This window comes from Macaca fascicularis, chromosome 10 (assembly GCF_037993035.2).
Source record: "Macaca fascicularis isolate 582-1 chromosome 10, T2T-MFA8v1.1".
NCBI lineage: Eukaryota > Metazoa > Chordata > Mammalia > Primates > Cercopithecidae > Macaca > Macaca fascicularis.
The window spans coordinates 79554666-79576592 of record NC_088384.1 but is presented as its reverse complement, the minus strand read 5'-3'; the positions used below and the strand labels follow the sequence as shown (position 1 = coordinate 79576592).

Genomic DNA, 21927 nt, shown 5'->3' with positions numbered 1-21927 from the left:
TGGGGAATAAGTTTCAACATGTCCTCTGAAAAGGACACATTCAAAGCATAGCACCAGTCTTTATTAAAAAACAAAAAAGCCTTTTAACAGACAAGTTCCCTAGCCTCGTAAACCGTAAACCTGATCACAGGTAATGATAAAACACTAAAACCATCCCACTGAAAATATAAACAAGATAAAGGCATGTGTTATCATCATTACTATCAAATCTTGTCTGAAGATCCCAGGCAATGCAGAAAAGAGACAGAGAGAGAAATGAAAGATAAAAGGATTGGAAAAGAAGAAACAGAACTCTCTGTTATTCACAGAGTGAAACACAGTGTGATTGTGGACATCTCAGAAGTCCGTGATCTAAGAAGTCACTAATGAAAAATGTGTATCTTGAATGATCTTTGGGAATTTCTGACAGATCCAACAATTTGACAGGTTTTTTCCAGTAGCAGTATTCTGAGACAGTTTGTTTACAGTATTATTGTGCTATTCTAAACATTGTGGAAAATTCAAGGATGTGTAAATGAAAGGGACATCTCTCAGCATGTGATCCACCAGCTTCCCCATCACCTTCTGCCATGAATATAAGCTTTCTGAAGCCCTCACCAGAAGCAGATGCCAGCTCTATGCTTCACGTACAGACTGCAGAACCATGGGACAAGGTAAAACTTTCCTTCTTTATACATTATCCAGTCTCAAGTATTCCTTTACAGCAATGCAAAACAGCCTAACACAAAGACCTCGTATCCTTCTTCTGCCAGGAAATTTAAAGTCAATATAGTGTTCTGGTCAGAGTCTGCTTAGCAGTGCAGGCTATTACTATGCCATCAACATACTGTAACAAAGTCGCATCTTTTAATTGGAGGTCTCAGAGGTCCTTGGCAGGTATTTCCTCAAAGATAGTTGGAGAGTTTTTGAAACCTTGGTGAAGCACTGTCCAACAGAACAGCTGTTAGGCTTTAGAACATGGTATTGTTATTCCAAGGCAAACAGTTATTGGGACTCTGGATTCAGGGGAATACAGAAAAAGACATCTTTCAGCTCTAAGGCTGAAAACCAGCCACGCTTACCAGGCAATGTCATGAGTAGCATGTAAGGATTGGGGACCACTGGATGGACGTCTTCCATAATCTGCTTATTGGCCCTCAAATCCTGTATAAATGTATACTCTTTAAGTCCAGGCTTCTATACTGGCAGAATAGGCATATTGCGCAGGATCTGACAGAGTCTAATGTGCTCATATTGTAAGGCAAACAATAAAGGCTAAATGCCCCACTGTGCCTGTTCTCCCATAGTGTACTGTTTTAGGTTTGTCACTGTTACTCTAGCATAACCTTGACTCACACTCGGAGTGCGGTTTTCACTTTCCCTGACCTCATCTGCCCAAGTTTCTGGACTCACCTCTTAAAGCAGTGTCCCCAACGTTTTTGGCACCAGAGACTGGTTTCGTGGAAGGCAATTTTTCCACAGATAGTGGTGGGGAATGCGGGTGGTGGTGATGGTTTCGGGATGAAATTGTTCCACCTCAGATCATCAGGCACTGGTTAGATTCTCACAAGGAGCACACAACCTAGATTCCTTGCATGCGCATTTCTCAATAGTTTGCACTCTGTGAGACTCTAATGCTGCCGCTGTCCTGACGGGAGACAGAGCTCAGGTGGTAATGCTCACATCTTGCTGTGTGGCCTGGTTCCTAACAGGCCATGGACTGGTACTGGTCCATGGCCCAGAGGTTGGGGACCCCTGTCTTACACCTCTTCAGGTGTGGGGGCATTTTCAGTAACTTCTCTTTGCAACAAGGCAACCTGAAGAACATAGGCTTTTTTCTGGGGGCCCCGAATGTTCATTCAATGCAGAAAAAAGGTAACTTAAGCATTTAATTTGGCCAGGAAGTCTTGTCCCAACAAACAAATAGGACATTCACGCATGTGTAGGAAACCAGCTTTTAAATGAGTTTGTCCTAGTTGAAAGCACAACATTTGGGGAAGTAATCTTGTTAGTATCTTTCCAAAGACCCCAGCCACATTTATAAACTCAAAAGAAAATTTAGACAACTGAGTGTTCAATACTGAATAAGCAGTACCGGCATCTACATAATACTTCAAAACTGATTTCCTATTGTCATTGCTACCCAAGGCTTCATATAGGAAATATAGAAGGTATTGTTTGGGTCAGGAGGAAGACCTCAGCCCCATTCTTCCTGATCTGCTTCAACTCCTTTAGCCATCTGGGGCATTAGGTGGACTGAAGGCTAACTTTTCCCTGCATTGGGCTTCTGAGGCATGAGTAATCTTTTTTCCAGTCCTCTTTCTGTTTTGAATAGGCATACTGTTTGGGACCTGCAGTGAGACAACCCTTTTTATTGACAGTTTGGGGCCAAGGTGGTCCTACCTTAGATGGTGTGCTTGCTGGGGTCCCTATCACGGTCTAGGGACTCCTTGAGTCAAGGCCTCAGCCAACAAGTCAGCTGTTTGTTCATTTTTCATTTTTATTTCCATTTCTTTACCTGGATCAGTAAATACATTGAAAGCAATATCCACCAACTAAGACAAAGACATTCATAAAGGCCTGTCCACCTTTTTCAGCTTTTTTCTAAGGATCTGTGACACTTTGACCAATAAACCTCATGTATGCCATTTTTAAATTGTCTGGGGTTTCTGGATCCATATCCATGTATTGTCCAAAGTCTTCAAAACCCCACTGTAAGAACTCTGAGAAACTCTCATTAGGTTGCTCTCTAAATTCCTGGAGGTTTCTTTGGTTGCGCACCTGCTTCCACAGACCAGCCAAAATGCAATCCCAATCATGTTCAAGCTTAGGTCTACCTCCAGTGTTTATACTCAATCCTGGATCAAAGGTGGGCACTGCAACTTAGGCAGTTACTCTTACCAGATTGCTGGGTGAATCAGCATGCAATCGATCAGTTTCCTCCTGAGCTTTATCCAAACCCATTCTCTGACTCTCTAAGGTTAAAAAATGTTAAAAATATTTTAGACATCTGTCCATGTGGGGCTGTGAGTACCAAATATTGAGGAGAACAGATTCTCTATTCACTTTGCATCTTGCTGATAGATGGGCATGTTGCTTTTCCAATTAAACAAGTCAGCGGAATTGTCCTCCCAGAGCCAAAGTGGCATCCTGATTGAATTGAGTTCCCTGTCACGAATGAGAGGGAGAGACCACTTTTGCACTCCTGACTCCTGACCTTTGGAGGGTGAGGACTCCAGCTTAGGGGTCAGCAGAGCAGCTGCAGCTTCCACATAAGGTGAAAATGCTGTGAGAACTGTATGCTTATTTCGTTGAACTACCAACATATCATTATCTCTTTCTTGTCAGTCAGCCAAACAGGTATTTTCCTTTGCTGAACAATGATTTTGCATTTCTTTTCCATTGGTTTATTTTGCCAAAGCAGCGTAGAACATTATACATAAGGGATCTCTTCCCATTTCTCTTTCCTCTTGCAGTACACTGCAGGATAGTACTGTAATGATCACTGCTTGCCTGAATCCAGCATGTATTGTGGCCAGAAAGTATTACAAAAGAAAATCAACTTTTTATTTGTTTCATGCACTTATAGACAAAACCTTCTGAATTTTGTAGGCTGCAACCCAAAAGACTGCTTCAGAGAACCAAATCAACATTTCCCATTCCAGCCAAGATGTGCATACACCAAAACATAGGTACTAGTCACTCTGTTCTGTGCTGGAGTTTGACATGGCAAGGCTGAAACTTGTTCCTGTCGGTCTCTAGCAGCACTGATGCACTCAAGGTCGGGAGGAATGACCTCCACTGGAAGTTCAGTAGGTGGTCTCAGGGAGGATGGAAGAGCAGATGGTCACTCTGAGTTAGGCTGGTGGAGCTTCCAGTAGCAATTCCTTCAGGGCTCACCAAATGTTACTAGCCATACAAAAAAGAGAGTTCCCTGAATTAGGCCTGCTGAACTTCTGCTAGTAATTCCTTTAGGGGGTTTCCTCCATGGCCGTAAGTATACATAGTAAGACAAAGATAAATAACAAGACCTTCCAAAATCAAGTTCCAAATTTCAGAAATCAAAGTATTTCACCCAAGCAATGCCCTTTATTCTCTTTCCAAGTGAATAGAAATCCCCTCAGACACGGTCCTTCTTATTTCTAGGGAGGTTTGACAAAACTTGAAAGAGGCAAGAAGACCTCTAAAAAGGCCACAAGACCTTCAAGAAGGCCGTAAGACTTCCAAGGAAGCAACAAGAATGGAGAGGCCACAAGATCTCCAAGGAGGTCACAAGATCTAACAGGCAAGACATCAGAGATAGCCTCTAGTTCAGTGGAACTGAGTGGCCACTTGGCTTGTCTCTGGGTCCATCCCAATGGAAAGGGGGCACTGAGCCAAATGTCCACAAGAGGCTCTTGAATAGCTCTTATAACAAAACTTGTTATAGGACCAACAGGTTTATATGCCCGCTGCACACTAACAGACCAATTACACTGAGGCAGCAGGGATGCAGCAGAGAAAGAATTTAATTATCATAGGTTGCCAAGTGAAGAGGTGGAAGGATAACATCAAATCGATCTCCTCAAGGAGTTCTGAGCTGGCATTTTTAAGGAGACTGTGGAGGATGAGAGGCTGGAAAAGTGGGATCATTGATTGGCCAGGGCAAACAGGATGAAACCATCAGAATGTGGAAACTGCATTCTTCTCAGAAGGTTCTTCAACCTAACTGGCATCAGTGGGGTCCTTCAGACCAGCTAAGTCTGTAGTTTCATCAGGACCTGAAGGAATATCTCAAAGAGAAAACTTAATGTCTCATAATGTTCAGGTTGTTATCTATAGACCAGTTATGGGAAACTATAATCCAGGGTCCATGTGATTCCAGGAAAATCTGCACCAAACAACTCCAAGGATGCAGGTCAGGGAGCAGGCTGACCTCATGATGAATGCTGGACATGCTGCAAACTTGGTTTATTTTTGTTTCTTCCTTCTCTTCTTCCCTGATTAATTTTATAAACTTTACCCGGGTGGTTTCAACACTTGGATCCAGTAAGCGAGGACATTAAAGAGATAAGGTATGTAGTCACAAAGAAAGATAAATAGGCCAGTGGAAAATATGAGAGTCCTGTTCCTGAAACAGACACTTTGGTAGCTTAATACTGGACAGAAACGGCATGAAAGATAGTAAACAAAGGATGGCTTACAAAGTAAATCACAAAAGGACAACTGGCCTTACATTTGGAGAAGAATAAAGCAAATGAGCAAAAAGCCTGGAGTTGTGGATCATCCGTCTAATCTTTGGAAGGCTGAGGTGGGATGATCACCTGAGCTCAGGAGTTTGAGACCAGCTTGGGCAACATAGTGAGACTTCATCTCTACTAAAATTAATTAATAGCTGGGCATCATGGTGCATACCTGTAGTCCCAGCTGCTAAGGAGGCTGAGGCAGAAGGATTGCTTGAGCCTGGAAGTTGGAGGCTTCGGTGACTTATGATAATGCCATTGCACTCCTATCTGAAAGACAGAAGGAGACCCTGTCTCAAACAAAACAAAACAAAACAATAAACAAACATTTACTAGATTTCAAGAGGAGACCAATCTTTACATGAGTAAAAGTGATGAAATACATTATTAAGGAAAACAGTGATAGATTTTGCTATAAAAATGTTACAAATTCTCTTAGGTTAAAAACATGTAAACCAAATAGAAAAGAAACAAGCTGGAAAACCTAGGTACATGGAGTTAATGAAGTTTTTACTAAAGAGAAAAAGCATTCAAACTATTCTGGAGAGCGTACAAAGACCCAAAGCAGTAAATTTACAGAAAGAAAATTTAAATGAGGAACGCACATAATAAAATATACTATGTCCCTTAAAAATATATGACATAAATATAATGTCATAAATGCTTCTATATGAATATGCTCTGTATTAGTCCAGTTTCCCACTGCTATAAAGAACTACCTGGGACTGGGTAACTTATAAAGGAAAGAGTGTACATTGACTCACATTCAGTATGGCTACGGAAGCCTCAGGAAACTTATAACCATGATGGAAAGCAAAGGGGAAGCAAGGCACCTTCTTCATAAGGTGGCAGGAAGGAGAATGAATGCAGGAGGAACTATCAAACACTTATAAAACCATCCGATCTCATGAGAACCCACTCACTATAATGAGAACAGCATAGGGGAAACTTCCATGATCCAAATACCTCCACCTGGTCTCTCCCTTGACACCTGGGGATTATAGGGATTATAATTCAAGATGAGATTTGCGTGGGGAAACAAAACGTAACCATATCATCCTCTTAATTATTGTTTTTTTCACTGTATCTTCCTTTCATAATATTGTTTCAAGGAAAACTATATTTTGAGTTTCCAGAAATGGGAAGGTGTGGCCAGAAAAGGCACAGGGTTTTAATGACTTATAGGTTAGAGAAGAGGAAAATCACTGGAGTAGACAATGAAATTTAAAATTTTTCTTTGAAAGAAAGGGGTTTTTGGTACATCTTCAATAGAGAATGGAACTACTCTTGTCAATCACTTTATACATGTTCTAAATTGTACAAACAGATGAGGACAATGCCACTTACTCCCAAGATTATATGTATCTAGCAGATAGACAGGTAGCTAAGGCGGTGAGACATAACGAGATCTGAGCAAGCCAAGATATTTTCTTGCACAGATTCTTGACCTAGAATGTTATCCAGAGCATGTCATCCCTGACTGGGAAGCTGGTGTGGAGTAGAGCTTGGAGAATTGCTTGGTTCCAGAGTGGGTCATAGCCAAGTGTTAGCAAGCAATTGTATTTTTATTTAATTATAGACCCAAAAGCCACTCGTATTCTTTACATTGCTAATCAAATCCAAAGCAGCCAAGAGCATGCACCAGGACAGAAGTAAACAATGGGCTGTCACCTAAGGAGCTGGAAATGATGCTCCATTCAAGAGAAACTTTCACAACCCACCTCTAATTCACCGACGATCAGGATAACTCATGCTCTCTTTTTCCTCTATAAAGCACATTGACTGATGAACACATGTGGTTTCCATTCAAGAGAAACTTTCACAACCCACCTCTAATTCACCGACGATCAGGATAACTCATGCTCTCTTTTTCCTCTATAAAGCACATTGACTGATGAACACATGTGGTTTCTAAGCCACACTACAATGTCCAAGAACTTCGGTTCTTACCTGTCTGGTTATTTGCTTACCAAGAAATTTGGTATTTGCTTACCAATAACACAGATTCGTGTTATTTGTTCCCAAATCCAACTGGGTCAGTTCTCATGCTGTGATCAGGTAACCGAATTAAATGTTACATCCAACTGAACAGAAATCGTGACATGCTAATTACCCTGATCTGATCACTATACATTATACAATGGAAATATCAATATGTGCCCCATGAATAGTCAATTTAAATAAATAAATAATTAAAAATTAAAAAGAATGGGAATGATGCAATTAAATCAAGATATTAAAAATACTGTTGAAGATGAGGCTGGTAGGAAATGTTATAAAAATCTAAAAGGGCTGTGCAGAAAGATTTCTCTCCAAGTGTTTTTAAGGGCTCATTTCTCTTCAATCAAACTGAAAATGTTAATCATGGATCCCACATTTCAAATGCAGTTTGTGCTAAAAGATGATGTGGAACTCTGATAGGAAAATCTATCCTCAGAGAAAGCACCTAGGCCCTACCTACCATGATAAACTGACAAATCAGTATTCATTAGTGTTGTTTTTCAGTTAAAATAAAATGTGTATAATAAGCTTTTTGCAACATCTAACGAAACAACAGATCTTGGCAAAGATGGATATGTGCTACAAACACTAGAAACATGTGGCAATTAAATTTAAATTAAATAAAAATTTCAGTTCCTCAGTCTAGCCATATTCCACGTGCTCAGTAGCTACATGTGGCTCAGTGACTACCATCTTAGAGCAGATATAGAGTGTTTTCATCTTCAAGAAAAGTTCTATTGGACACACCATTCTAGAACCAGCAGTTTGGAAATGACAGCATGTTAACACCTTAGAGAAACAATCAGCGAAGTCCAGAACACTGGAAATTTTACAGGAAAGACTACACAGCTGATTTAACAAGTGAATGGCATTAAAAAGTACCAGAGCTGCATACATTAAAAATGATTTAATAAGCAGTGAATCTAAACACAATATAAATACCTTATTTAAATCTTAATTTAGCAAACTAAATGTAAAGTGACATTTCTAACACAATTGAGAAAATTTAAACATACACTAGGCATTCAAAGATCTCAAAGATTATCATTAATTTCTAGGAGTGAAAATGATATTCTGGCTGAGTTTTTTGTTTTTAATTTTAATTATCTATTAAAGATATATGCAGATATGCAGATACAGAAATATAAAAGATTACACATCAAATGATAAGATGTTTGAGATATGCTTTAAAATACTACAGGTTGAAAGAAAACTGTGCATGTGAATGCATTTATGTGTGGATGGATGAAATAAGAAATACCTATAATTGTGGAATCCAGGTTGCCCTTGCTACGTTGAGATATGTTTGAATATTTCCATATTATAGAATTCAGCATATACACAGTATGCATATATCTTTGCGTCTGTGCGAGTCCATCTGTTGTAACTGATTTTTTAATTCACTATCAAATTACTAGGTCATGTAAGAAGGAATCCAGTGTATAACCCCCTTTCATGAATGCTGATCTCCAAGGCAAGGCCCAGTGAGGAGAGTTTATGGGTTCTCCTGCCTGAGCAAATTTCCAGTCTCCTTACCAACCTCCAGACAACTAACGGCCGGTGTTGGACATTGGTCACTTTAACTTATTTTCAATGTGACAGTTTGTTACAAAAAAGGTTGATTTGAATGTGGCTGTTAATAAATCAGGGGCTGCCAATAATTACTTTTGATACTTTCAGATTTTTTTTGAAACTCTATTTCCACTTTTAATGTCATTTAGTGTAGGTAGAAGGTCTATTCGAATTCTTCTTGCACTTCAAATTCTGATAGACTGATACATTTTAATATAGAGGAGTTAAGCTAGCCATTCATTTAAGAAAATGATCCATTTGGTCTCTCTAATACCCACAAATAAATACCATTAGAAAACCGTAGCAATGAAATCACAGAGTTAGAAATAACACCGTGCAAATCCCAAAGAACTGAGGTATTAATATGAGAAATAAATAACTACAATCTGAAATAATAAATCAATAAAATAGGCAAACTATATCACCTATATACAGTATGTCTGATAAAATAATGTTATTGGAAAGAAAATGTATGTGCTGTCCAGAGATACGACTTTAAGCTCTTCTCTTCCATCTTTTTGCTCTTTGTCAAAGCAATTTACTTCCTTTTGATTCCATTTCTTTATCTCCAAAATTAGCAATGTCATATGTGAGACTGGGGTGGGGGTATTTTTAAGTATAATTTTTATATGCAGAAAAGATTATTCAGAGGCTCATTTTGTATTCAACCAAGTAATACTGAATTTACTAATACGAAAACTTCAAGAATCTAGTTTATAAGTTATTTTGAGTTTAGCTTGAAAATCCTATTCTCTAGCAATGTTTAAACGTTATTGCTTTTAAAGGACCTTTAAATAATAGTTTTTATAAATAAATGTATTAAAACATCTTAAGCATTTTAACTATGTTTTAAATATTTAGTTATTTAATTTTTACATACTTCAGTTAACCTCTAATTTATATAAATTTTATAAATTAAATTAAAATGTTGGTGAAACATCAATACTCTTAAATATTCCAATTCTATAAACAAAAAATTTAAATCATTGCTCAATTATAAATTTTAAAACTGGACTTCTGTGCTCTACTAGGTTAAATACTCTTAAATATTAGAAAATTATAAAATACTAATCTAACATAGATTTCTTAATGAGATAATATTAATATTATGGTTTTAAATTTTCTAAACACTTTCTAGGTAATTCTAAATCTCATTGAGCTTAAAAGTTACCTACTGAGGAAGAAGGTCTCCATCCCAGTTAATTGACACTGTTTCCCACCAAAGATTTAGACCAAGTACAGTATTTGGAATTACATAAACTATTATATTATGCCATATTTTTGGTTGGTGCATCTCCAGTATTGTTTAGGGTAATAAGGACACAGAGTTTTTGTTCAACAAGTTGGCCGGATTCTCACTGTAGACATGAATGGATGCTCTAAACTCAATCTATAGTTGCTATATCAATTAACCCACAATTACATGAAGGAGCAGCCACTTAGTCCAAGAAATTTCTGGATTCATAATATATAACGAAGTTTGCAACTTCAACACGGGTCATCTCATTTAAATTTGGCCATTTCTTTGCCTCTTAAGGAGTATACTTGTCTTCTCCCTGGGCATAAAGAGCTCTAAACATGGTGAAATCCAACACTTCTATCACCCCTTATTCTTGGGACTACACAACCATTATATATTTTAAGTTACATCTGATTAAACTTTAAATGTCAGTAAGGACTTTATTTGACAATTCAGTGATAATTTGCATGGTTATTCCACTAAGAGTATAGACCCATCATTAACCTGAAGTTAAATAAAGTTGAACTTTATCTAGATCTTCTAGAATGAATATATTTTTGTTATGTGACCTTAACAGTGCTGCCCAATTGAATTTATTTGGGTGCACATAGTCATTAGTATGATGACATCTATAGGTATTTCTCTAAGTAAGTTCTGAAATCCTCCCATTGAAATAGCAATATGTCAGCCAAATTCTCAATCTGCCTGCCTCACTCAACAACTGTCCCCTGGGCACAAACTTAAATATTGGGAAACCTAAATGCAACGATTATAATGACTCTTTTTAGTATCCTCTGTTTAGAGTTCACGTTTGGAAAATTAGGGTATCTTTAAGTATTCTGACAATGGTACATGATCTCCAAACCTTAGAGGGAGAGACATATCTATATTTTCTTGGTTATACAATAATGTATTTTTAAAATAATTTTTAAAAGGAAATTAATGTAGCATACACCTTTATGTAACCAGCATTATTTTCAAATATGCTTATAAGAACAGACAATATATCTGGAAGAACATAAAAGAAACTGGACACATTGGTTGCTTCTTTTGGAGAGAATTACTAGAGTGGCAGCAAAAGCAGAGTGGGAGGGATAATTCCTTTTCATCACATATTATGTTGTACCTTTTGGGTTCTGAAATATAGGCATAATTTAACTATCCAAACATATAAATAATATCTTTTTTTAAACCGAAGTTTGATATAAAACAAAATCAATTGAAAAAGTTATTGTCATTACTATTTTTCTTAAAGGAATGAATGAGAATCATTTACTAATTGTGACAACAATGATATCACCGGTAGTAATGGCTGATGCCCGAAGGGTCACACTCCGTTTGCAGTAAAAGAGGAATATGTTCTCAGGGATTTCTAATCTGTTAAATGTTGGGAAAGCCCATGTTGTCCTGTTCCAGGAGGATAAAAGTGGTAATCCCATTTTGGTGAAGAGCAGATTCCTGGCATCTTCCAGAATAAAATATAGTATTCTAAGCACAATGCAGATTTAGGAGAAGCAGGGGTCATCTGGTCCCACTTTCTCTTCTAGAACTGGGCAGGTATGTTGCCTCTCAAGCAAGTAGACTCTAAGCTTGACTTCAATGTTTCTGTAGGAAGAAAATGGGGTCCATCTCCGTGACTGTTTCTGAGAAGGGAGGTACTGAGTGTTTGAGAAGCTGAAAACACCAGTCACGCTGGAACCAAACTAAATACAAACCTTGAAACAATGAGCCTTTGTCTGAATGCAGGTCTTCTGGCTCCCAGAGCGACATCTTAGCCAACCCATCTTCTGTGACTGTCCTGAGTTGCAGGGCTGAGGCAAGGAAATCATATCCACACTCACAGTTCTCTGCAGTATAGACTCAGTTCATTCTCTCTCTCTCGGTCTCTCTCTGTCTCTCTCTGTCTCCTTCTCTCTCTCTTCCCACTAGAATATATACAAGAAACTGATATACTTAAAACTGGATTATGACTGGGAGTCAAAACATGACCCTCAACCTTGCACACCAGATAGCTTGAGCTTTGTTGTTTTTCATCCTTATACTACAAGATTTCCATTGTCAAGATCTCCATTCCTTTCCCTTGTCAAGATTTCCATTTCTTTCCCTTGTTGAGAGAAATTATCCACAGTGTGTGAACAGGTAAATGGATTATTGTATGTTCATTGTTTAACAGCCCACCCAAGGATTATTTCATTCTATAGGCCAGAAGTCAAGACACTTTTTCTGCAAAGGGTCATATAGTACACATTTTAGGCTCTGAGAACCATATATTCTGTCACAACTATTCAGCTCTGCCTTTGTGGCACAAAAAAGCCACAGGAAACAAACAAATGGGTGTAGCTTTGTCCCAGAGGAACTGTATTTAGAAAACCAAGTGGCCAGTGGATTTTGGTCTACTGTAATTTGTCAACATTTACTCTACTCTAGGAAAATAAACCTCATTTGATTTGCTATTTGCACTTGATTAGGGCCCAGTCTCTGTGAGTTTACCAGTTACCTTAATTAAAATGTTGATCCTATAGAAGTACAAATTACTTTTTTTCTGATTGAATAGACAGTCCCAAAGGTTATGATTTTATTGCCTAATAGCTCTTTAAACTGTTTTGTCTCTAACTCCAAAAGTAAAATTTTATTTTAATATGCCTTTCCTGATAGACTATATACACTCTTAATCCTCAAAGGCCCTTTACATCATATTTCTGGATGAGTTATATAAGTTAACTAGTGTTAACTTACACTAGTTCACTAGTATAAACTAGTGAACTAGTTAATAAGAACTGCACTATATCCCATATATAAGAATCATAGTTTTATCTTTCTGACAACTAAATATTGACAATCTGGATTGGAAGCAAACACACCACGTTGAAGTGAAGGAATGATGGCCTCAATTAAGAAAAGGGACATATGCTAGTCGTCTGAAATCTTTCAAGTTTGAAACAGAAAATAATGTTAGTTTGATGATTGCTTTAAAAATGAGAAGAAATTTAATATAAAAAATGAACTCTGAATTAGCCCTCAGTTTCACACACCATCAAGGTCAGATTAATTTTAGGGAGCATTCCACAGCTGCACTAGTACACTGCCATCCTTTCTCAAGTGTGTAACTTCAAAAGCTCACTTCTGGTTCGTGCTATGTCTCAAGCATCATTTCTATAGGGATAACTTCCCATCTCTGTTTTCAGGCTACATGATTCTTCCAGCCATCAGTCTTCCATTCGCAAAAGACTTTGACCATCTCTTTTTTCCTCCAAGCTTGTTCTTCTTCCTGTCTTGTCCATACTATGGTACTCCCATCAGATGGCCTTCTTTGCTCAAAACCTTTAAAACTTCTTTGACATTTCCCTTCCCCTTAACCACCACCCCTAACATCCATTCAGCAGCTGAATCCCATCAGTGCTCCTCCACCCTCACCCACAGTTCACTAGTTTCGCTTTCCTTAGCTTCACTTTCTTTCAGCTGCTCAATGCCTGGTCGGCTCCTTTCTCAGAGTCCCACTCACTCCATTAATGGAGCATGCAGACACAGACTACTTTTTTTTTTTAAACACAGATTTCCTAGTGCTTCCATTCCTTACCCCAATAAAAAAGTGTTGACTGTTTCTTATTACTAGACACATAAAATCCAAATCCAAGACCCTAACTAACCTCCATACCAATATTGCCATCACTGATTCATTTCAACTGCCCGTAAGTTCTTGTTCACTCCTGTCTGTCTCCCTGAAATACATTTTACTGCTGCAGCCTTCCCTTGCACTACTATGTTACCCCAGGCTCCAACCTTGTCTAAAGGTCTTTCCAATTATCCCAAATAACATTGGCCTCCTGCAACATCCAGCATCTTTCACTGGTTCTCTCCCACATTCCTAAACTTCTTAAGAATGGGTAGGCAGGAATGTGTGTGGTAATAAAATGACAGTTTTCAGTTTGCACCCTAGCATTGGCATTTGTCACGTCTGCGACTTTTACCAACTGACTACATGTCTCTGTGCCTCAGTTTTTCTATTATCTGTAAAAACTTAGGATAACAGTGTTTACCTCTCCAGACTCATGTAGACATAAATGAGTGAAACTGACTACAGTAAATATCATTTACACGGATCTTATAACACTACATCTTGAATACCTGAGTTTGCCCTTTGGTTAAAATTATTTCATGGAGGCTGGGCGCGGTGGCTCACGCCTGTAATCCCAGGACTTTGGGGAGGCCGAGGCAGGTGGATCATGAGGTCAGGAGATTGAGACCATCCTGACTAACACGGTGAAAACCCCGTCTCTACTAAAAATACAAAAAAATTGGCCAGGCGTGGTGGCGGGCGCCTGTAGTCCCAGCTACTTGGGAGGCTGAGGCAGGAGAATGGCGTGAATTCGGGAGGTGGAGCTTGCAGTGAGCCAAGATAGCACCACCGCACAAAACTCCAGCCTGGGCAACAGAATGAGACTCCATCTCAAAAAAATAATAATTATTATCATTATTATTATTTCATGCAGACCTGGAGAAGGATTCCTTTTGGTTATCCAACATTCTTCTTTGGGTAACAGCCTTCTGGAGAATTATTTCCTTTCATTAGGTCCAAGCTGGTGAAGCTGTAAATCAAGGTGCCTGGCCTTCCTTGCCAACCTTGTGGGCACATTACTTAAGCTGGACAAACTGGACTTTCTGTCCTGGGACTTTGTACTTTGAATTGAGTAATGAAAATTTGAAAAAAAGGCAGTGGAGTGGGGGTATCTTTATTCCAACATCTGAGCCCCAACAATGCAGTTGCACAGTTGCTCTTACTGAGATTACTAGAATGCCTGGTTCCATCCTTTCTAATGTTTCTTTCTTTTCATTCCCTTCATGCTCATATCTTCCCACACAGTCCCCCAACCCCTCCTATAAATTTCTTTTCTCCTTGAGTTAGCAAAGTTAATTCCATTGCTTACAACCAAAGAACCCTAACCAGGATTATGTCATCTACCAAAATGGAGATAGCCAAAGTCCAATGTCTAGCACTTAAAATTCTCAGTAAATCTTTGTGATATAAAAAAATTATTAAACCTCCATCTCCCTTGTTGATATACACTATAGTTTAAGTTCATTCTCTTAATTCCATTAGGAATCAGAATTCTTTCATGTTTTATTTGCTTCCACTCTAAAAAATATTTATGCTCATTTTGTTCCAAAAATAAGATGACTTAATTGACATTTACATAGAAAATTGAAACTATGAAGGAAAAGTTAAAATGAAGGGTTATTTTTCTTCAAAAAGAGTTATAAAACAAATTTGAAATTCCATAATCATGATCACCAGATTAATTTGTTTCAAACACTTCATTTCTGATCTACTATTTTCTACTCTGGTTTTCCCTTAGACTCACTTAGGAATATATATATTTTTTAATACATGTGACAAGCTCTCACTAAAGACCAATTTTATCTGAGTTTTATCTGAAAATCTAGGTGTAGGACCTGGGATGCAAACATTTTCAAATGTATCAGTTCAATTCTGATGCAAAATAAAGGTGGAGGGCTTCAGACCCCGGGATCCAATCAATCAGGCAAGATGCTTAAAATGGAATGTTGATCTTCACATTATACTTGTCAAGCGCAGAAAACTTTGTTTGGATTTGGAAACAAAAATGTGAGCATGAAGCTTCGGTAAAATAAACTCTCTTGAAAAACACTAATACTCTACAATTATTTTTCCATCAAAATAAAATAGCGCCAAGTACATGGCTTCTTCCAAGTAACAAATCTTTAAAACCAAAGTGAGATTTTGAAACCACTCCTTCAAATAGCATCCGTCCGGTAGACAGATGGCATGTTTTATTTCATTTCCCGTTTCTACTTGGTGGAGTTCTTGGGGTATTTTGAGAATCAATGGGTAATTAAGAATTGGGTGCCAATTTAGGTATTTGATTTGGAAATTGAGTCTTTGAAAACCATCAATTCCAAATATAGCGCAAGTCCTCCTTATTATGCTATCCCAGAAACTGGTAATAAGAACACTCTAAAAATATTTAGAAATGCAGGAGCCAGATTTTCTGGGCTGCAGGTGGAGGACACACAGCTGCCAGGAAATGGAAGACACCTGCTATGTCCCTGAGTCCCCTTTGGCAGGTAGGGGATGGAGGACAATAGGGTCTGCTGTAATATTAATCTGGGTACTAAATAGTAATAAACAAATGTGAGTTAAGAGCATTATTGGGACACCTTTCTGAAAGAGCATGCACAGTAGTCCTTGGCAGTAAGGAATCAAGGCTGGTAGCCCTAAGCCATTTTTGTTAAATGTGAAGGGCGCTGAAAAAGTTTCACACCTGCAACTACCAGTCAGTAACACCTTAGGAGACATTACTTCATCAGCCATGTAACTCCTTGTTCTAGCAAGTTCAGCAGAAGTCTATAGAAATCTACAGTCTACGTGATATTGTGCCAGGCTGAGAGGCATCAACCTGAGACTGAGGTGTGAAAAAACATCACTTGAAAATCTTGTTAAAAGGCAGATCTCTGAGGCTCCGCTTCAAATAGTCTGATTTACAAAAACGGCAGAAGAATAAGGAATCTGTGCTTTATCAAGCATTCCACGGGTACTTTTGGTACAAGTGGTCTGTAGGCAACACTTGGAGAAACAAATAATGATTAATACCATGCCTGCATTAAGGAAACTTAATTTTAGGGAAAAAGAGTATTTGGAAACCCGAGTAAAGAAGGATCTGGCAGGGGTTTCTGGCTCAAGTAAGAAAGCCTCAAAGAACAGGGAGTGATAGGTAAGTCCAGATTGCAAGATATTCCAGAAAGAAGGGGAGAACCAAAGGGAGGAGAGGTGAGCAGTTGCTAGGAACAAACCTCAGAATTACAAAACTCCTCCTAAGATCTATTCTGGGGTGGAGAGCAGTTTGAGAAGTAAAAGACCATAAGGAAATATCGGATCATCCAACATTGACCAAATGTTACTACCAGCCAGCATTGCACCAGGTGCTTTAGAAATATCGCCGTCACTAATAGGTAGCTGCAGCCTGTAGGTTAGGTGTGTGGACTCGAGGGGCAGTGGTTGCTCAGGTATACTGGTTATATCTGAAGTTACCTGGGAGCTTTGATAAATGCTGATGCCAAAGCTCCATGTGGAGAGTTTCTGATATAATTGGTCTGGGGGGTAACCTGAGCCTTTGTGTTTTTTCAATGCTGCTGGCAAGAGTTGTGAACCAATGCTCTACAACAGCATTTCTCAAACTTTAGGGTGTAACAGAACCACCTGGAGACTTAATAGAGAACACAGGCCCAGGCTTCCTGAGATGGAACAGAGCCTGCCCTCTTGTGTTTACCAAGTGCCCCAGGTGATTCTGACACCTGCCAATTTTGATAAACACTGATCTTGAGTGAGACTGTATAGGTTTGAATTGAGCTTCCCCACCATCAACTAGATACCCTGGGGCCAGTTACACACCCCATGGGCTTCACTTTCCACAACTGTAAAGCCAGGATAGTAGAACCCTGATGAGGGATGAATGTGAATGGCCCTGGAGACTCTTCTTCCCCCTTTCTGGTGAGCTTAGTGGAGAGCGGGCTTAGCAGCTCAGTTATCTCAATAGAAGAACACGCTGATACCAGCTTCAGCGCCTTCTACCCACCTCTCACATGGCCACTTACCCCAGAAGGGAGCTTCCGTTGTTTCATAATCTCATAGATGTTCCCTGCATATTCTCTCCCAACCCTGACTCCCACCACAATTATGTACAATCATAATTTTTCAAACTTCAGTGTGCATTGAACCACTTGGAAGACTTGATAAAACACAGATTCCTGGCCCCAATCCCAGAGTTTCAGAGTCTGTCGGTCTGAGTATGGCCCAATAATTTGCATTTCTAACAAGTTTTTAAGTAATGCTGATGCTAACCCAAGGTACACCTTGAAAATCACTGAAGTAGAACACACTGAGGACAGGGCTCCTCTCTGCAGAACCACTGGCCATGCTTAAGCTGTAGGATAATGAAAATCTGAGGACTGCACAAACTCTGCTACTTCTCTAAGATTTCTCCTATAACCTCTTTATGTTTGCACTGCAGAATGCTAATGGTATGTGTGTCTGTCACTGTAGTGGGAATTTCCCATACTATCACCTGTAAAATTGTTTAGAAATGAACCTAACAAATAGTCTGGGCCCTTAAATGAAAGACAACATTATTTTTAATTTGTCAAACTCATCTTGAACACTTTCTATGTGCTGGATATTTGGCTAGATGCTGCAATTACTATGATGAATGAAACACATTCCTTACATACCAGCAATTGATAGTCCAAAAGAAAATAAAAGCAAGTTCACAAATAATTATAATGCTATAAAATGCAGAACGATATCAAAAAAAATCTCTGGTATGGGAAAGCGCCCATTAAGTTAATTATCATTAGGGAAATGCAAAGGCCATGATCTACTAGTATTTTTGCTATCCCCCAACTCCCACAGGGGGCATAAATATCCATCCCCTCCCCTCCCCACTCTCCCTACCCCTGACTTCCAGTACCCGCTGCAGAGATGTGCTGCACTTGTATAGTATTAGACTGCATTCAATTCATCAAAGATAAATATAGTGGAGAAAACAGCATTTGTGAAACATCCATTAGATGTGGTTTCATCCTAAATTATTTCTGCCCATACTCGAGATGCCTGAAGTTTTAATCATTTTTATTATCATTTGGTATTTACATAGAATCTTTTTTCAAAAAACCACCACCACTTTTTCAAGTATTATCTTCAAATGTCACATTCCTGAGCAATTAAAAAAAAGTCACTGGTGTCCTCATTTTGGTGAAGGAGTCAAGAGATGGAGAGACATTAAGCAGTTCACCCCAGAGCAGGGGCCAGAAACCAGAACTTCTGAATCAGAGAAACAGGACTCCACCTTCTGCTGTGTCATAAGAAGTGAAAGATTTATACTCACCTAGAGGCAGTCCTCACTCATTAACCCCTCCATGAACAAACTGAGGTGCCCAAAGGGACAACAGTTTGGAGCATAAAATAAAAATAATAATAAATAAAACCAGAGCAAGGTATTATTTTTTCAGAAATCATGACACCATTGGAGAGACGCATATTGTTCTCTTCACAGGATCATCACAAACAGACTACTTTAGATGGAGATATAAATATCCACGTTCATTCATGGTCTACAGCAGCTTCTCCTACCTGACTCCTGCTCCTTCCAAGAAGTGTTTATTCTTACTCAGTGGCCTTCAACAATGTTTAACAAATGGTCTGGGCTGGACCACCCAGCTCCTGGTAAGAAGACAGAAACAAGCATTCCCAGGGCCCGTGTTTTTCTATGCTGACAAGGTTGGGAAAGAATGAGTACTATATGTTAAAATATCAGGACTTTTTTCATTTAAAATAAACTGCAGAGTCTTAAAACATAAATGTTAGTAAGTCTAGAGGAATTGGACAGGCAAATGATCGGGTTTTCTCTCTCAAATACTTTGCTATAGCAGCTATCTACTAGAAAAACTACTTCATCAGAAGTAAAAATAAGGCCCAGGTCAGCCACCGTCCTTCTAGAACTTCCAGGGAAATCCAACTCTCTCAGTTCCCAGTTTATCAAAAAAGCAGCCAAAAAATCAGCTTTTCAGCCCTGCCACCCAGAATATTTTCTTTCAAATCTGTTCATTTCCAGGAAATCCTACAAATATTTACAATTTGAGGTCACTTTGGAATAACATTTTCTAGATGCGAATGGAAAACACATCGGAGTTGATTTGAACCATATCAACTACTACACTGAGTCAGAACATCTTTACTTTGAGATACACCTGTAAAACCCAAAAGCGAGAGTCATTGGGAAGCTTGGATAGGGAGTAGAATAAAAGCCTGTTATCTGGGGAAGCCCAGTAGCATTAAGCTAAGATTATGGTCAGATTTTTCTATCTCGTGGTCATCCCATATTTGAAGGAATTATATTAGCATAATTTCTGGATTTCTACACTAACTCCAACTCAACTAAATCACTGAAAATAAGAAGTTATATCTCTGAAGCCCAGCACAATCACAGGCAGTCAATATCTGCTTGTGTAAATAATCCTATCACTACCATTTTTATGATTACATAACTCACACACATTCACATAATGCCTGTGAGGATCTCTGGCCAGAGAAAAACCCCGACCCGGGTAAATTACGGCTGAATTTCCAACAGGGAAAACTGCTAAAGTCCACTGTCTTGTCTCCTTGGATCTTCATCATTAATATAACCACTACTAGACCCAGAAAAGAGAAATTCTCAAGGCGTTTGACATTGGATCATTTTGATCAACATCCTGACTAGATCTCTGATATTCACAAAAGACTGAAGTTATCCAGCAAAGGGCAGGGCAATGGCATTCTGTTTCCCTCATCAGCCTACATCACTCAGAGCTTTAGTAGAGTTAGCTACTGCCATTGGGGGTGGAGGCATTATGGGAGAGAAAGGAAAGCAAGTTAGACATTCAGAGCCTTAGGAAATTATGCTGCTGTTGTGACACAGATGTCCGACTGCTTTGTTGTGCAAAACCTTAGTGGATTTATTGCTTGTGGCTTCCTGGGAATGATAACAACTTTCCAAGATTATCTCAGCAAAATACTTTTCTGAATAAAGCTCTTGTAAATTACAAAATAATTTCTTCTTCCACACTTGTTCAAAACTTTCTCTTCACCTTAATAGATGTTATGAGGGTGAGAATCATCATACCTTTAGTTTAGCAAATTTTCCTCTTAATTCAGATAGGTTGTAGTTGGAGGTTGTATAGCAGATGCACGTGACAGCAGTAACTTCACTTAAGCATACCCTGAGAATGAGACTAAGGTCTGAGAAGAAAGTGCATTTGGAGTTCAAGCTAAGGAATCCAGGAATGGCCAATCCAGAGATTCATTTCTTATCTATGAGGAACATCTAAACCCCCAGCCCATCCCATGGAATGCAGGCCATACAGGGGATTGAGCCTTTTGTTTTGGATTACATGAAGGTTTCCAGCTGGAAGCTGTTAGGGGGAGGGTGCTAAGTGAAAATGCTACATAAACTGCATGCTTTTTAGAAATGGTAGAAGTTATCTTATTCAGCCCAATACCACTGGACTACATTACATGTAAAGTCCTCGCAATAAACCCTGTCTTCTTTGCTAGCACTGGGTTTCCTCTTCAGCCTCTCAAACATGGTTCCATCCCTACTGAAGCCAACAGGGGTCCAGCACAACAAAGGTCTTCACCACTTTGTAAACATACTTAGCCATTTTGTGACTGTAGTATCAAATTATTAAGCAGAGAATGGGCCTTTCTGCACATCTTGACTTTCCGAGTGTCTATGGTTCCCATCCTACCATGCTCTACAAATAAATAGCACCTCAAAGCCAGAGTGTTATGGGAAAGCAAAACAATCTAATACAAAGAAACACAAGTTCTATTGCTTGCGTCTTGGTTTAAATGAGGAATTTGAAGATAAGACAAGAGGATAAGAGAAGCCCATAGCATGTTCTCACCTTGAAGAACAAGTTATTAAAAATACAGACAGAGTAGCACTCCTGCCAGACTCTCTGGCAGCAGGATCCAGAATTGAATCTCCTTTCTAACTCAAGCTCCTCATAAAGCCAAGATGTTCATTTTACAATACTTGCTTCATATATGCCACTGAATTAACCACTTCTATTTTCTCAACTGAAGAGTTTTCTATGAAACTGCAACAAGAGAGCCACTTTTAACAATCAATGGTCCCTTTAATTTCTGGAGCACTGTAAATTCTTAATTAGACTCAGATAAAGAAAGGAACTGTATCAAAGACCTATCTCAAAATGCAAAATGACAACTTCCAGCTCTTATTCTATCCAGTGGCCAAAATTGAGTAAACCTAGGATGCTATTTCTTTGGATTGTGTTAAATGAATGATTCTCAACCTTGGCCACACACTAGAATCATCT

The 21927-nt window shown here is 38.9% G+C and overlaps 1 long non-coding RNA gene across 2 annotated transcripts in view; it reads right to left on the bottom strand.

Annotated features, from left to right (window-relative positions):
• Positions 1-3685: 3685 nt before the first annotated feature.
• Positions 3686-21927, bottom strand: part of LOC123567293 (uncharacterized) — a 62978-nt gene continuing 44736 nt past the window's right edge. Inside the window, exons 2-4 of one of the 2 annotated variants that reach the window (XR_006690220.3) lie at positions 11730-11939; positions 5374-5471; positions 3686-3888 (exon numbers count right to left, since the gene is read on the bottom strand). This is a non-coding gene — a long non-coding RNA (uncharacterized lncRNA). Of the gene's footprint in view, positions 3889-5373; positions 5472-11191; positions 11620-11729; positions 11940-21927 lie in introns of those variants that run through there. The other variant, XR_010578241.2, reaches the window with a different exon arrangement.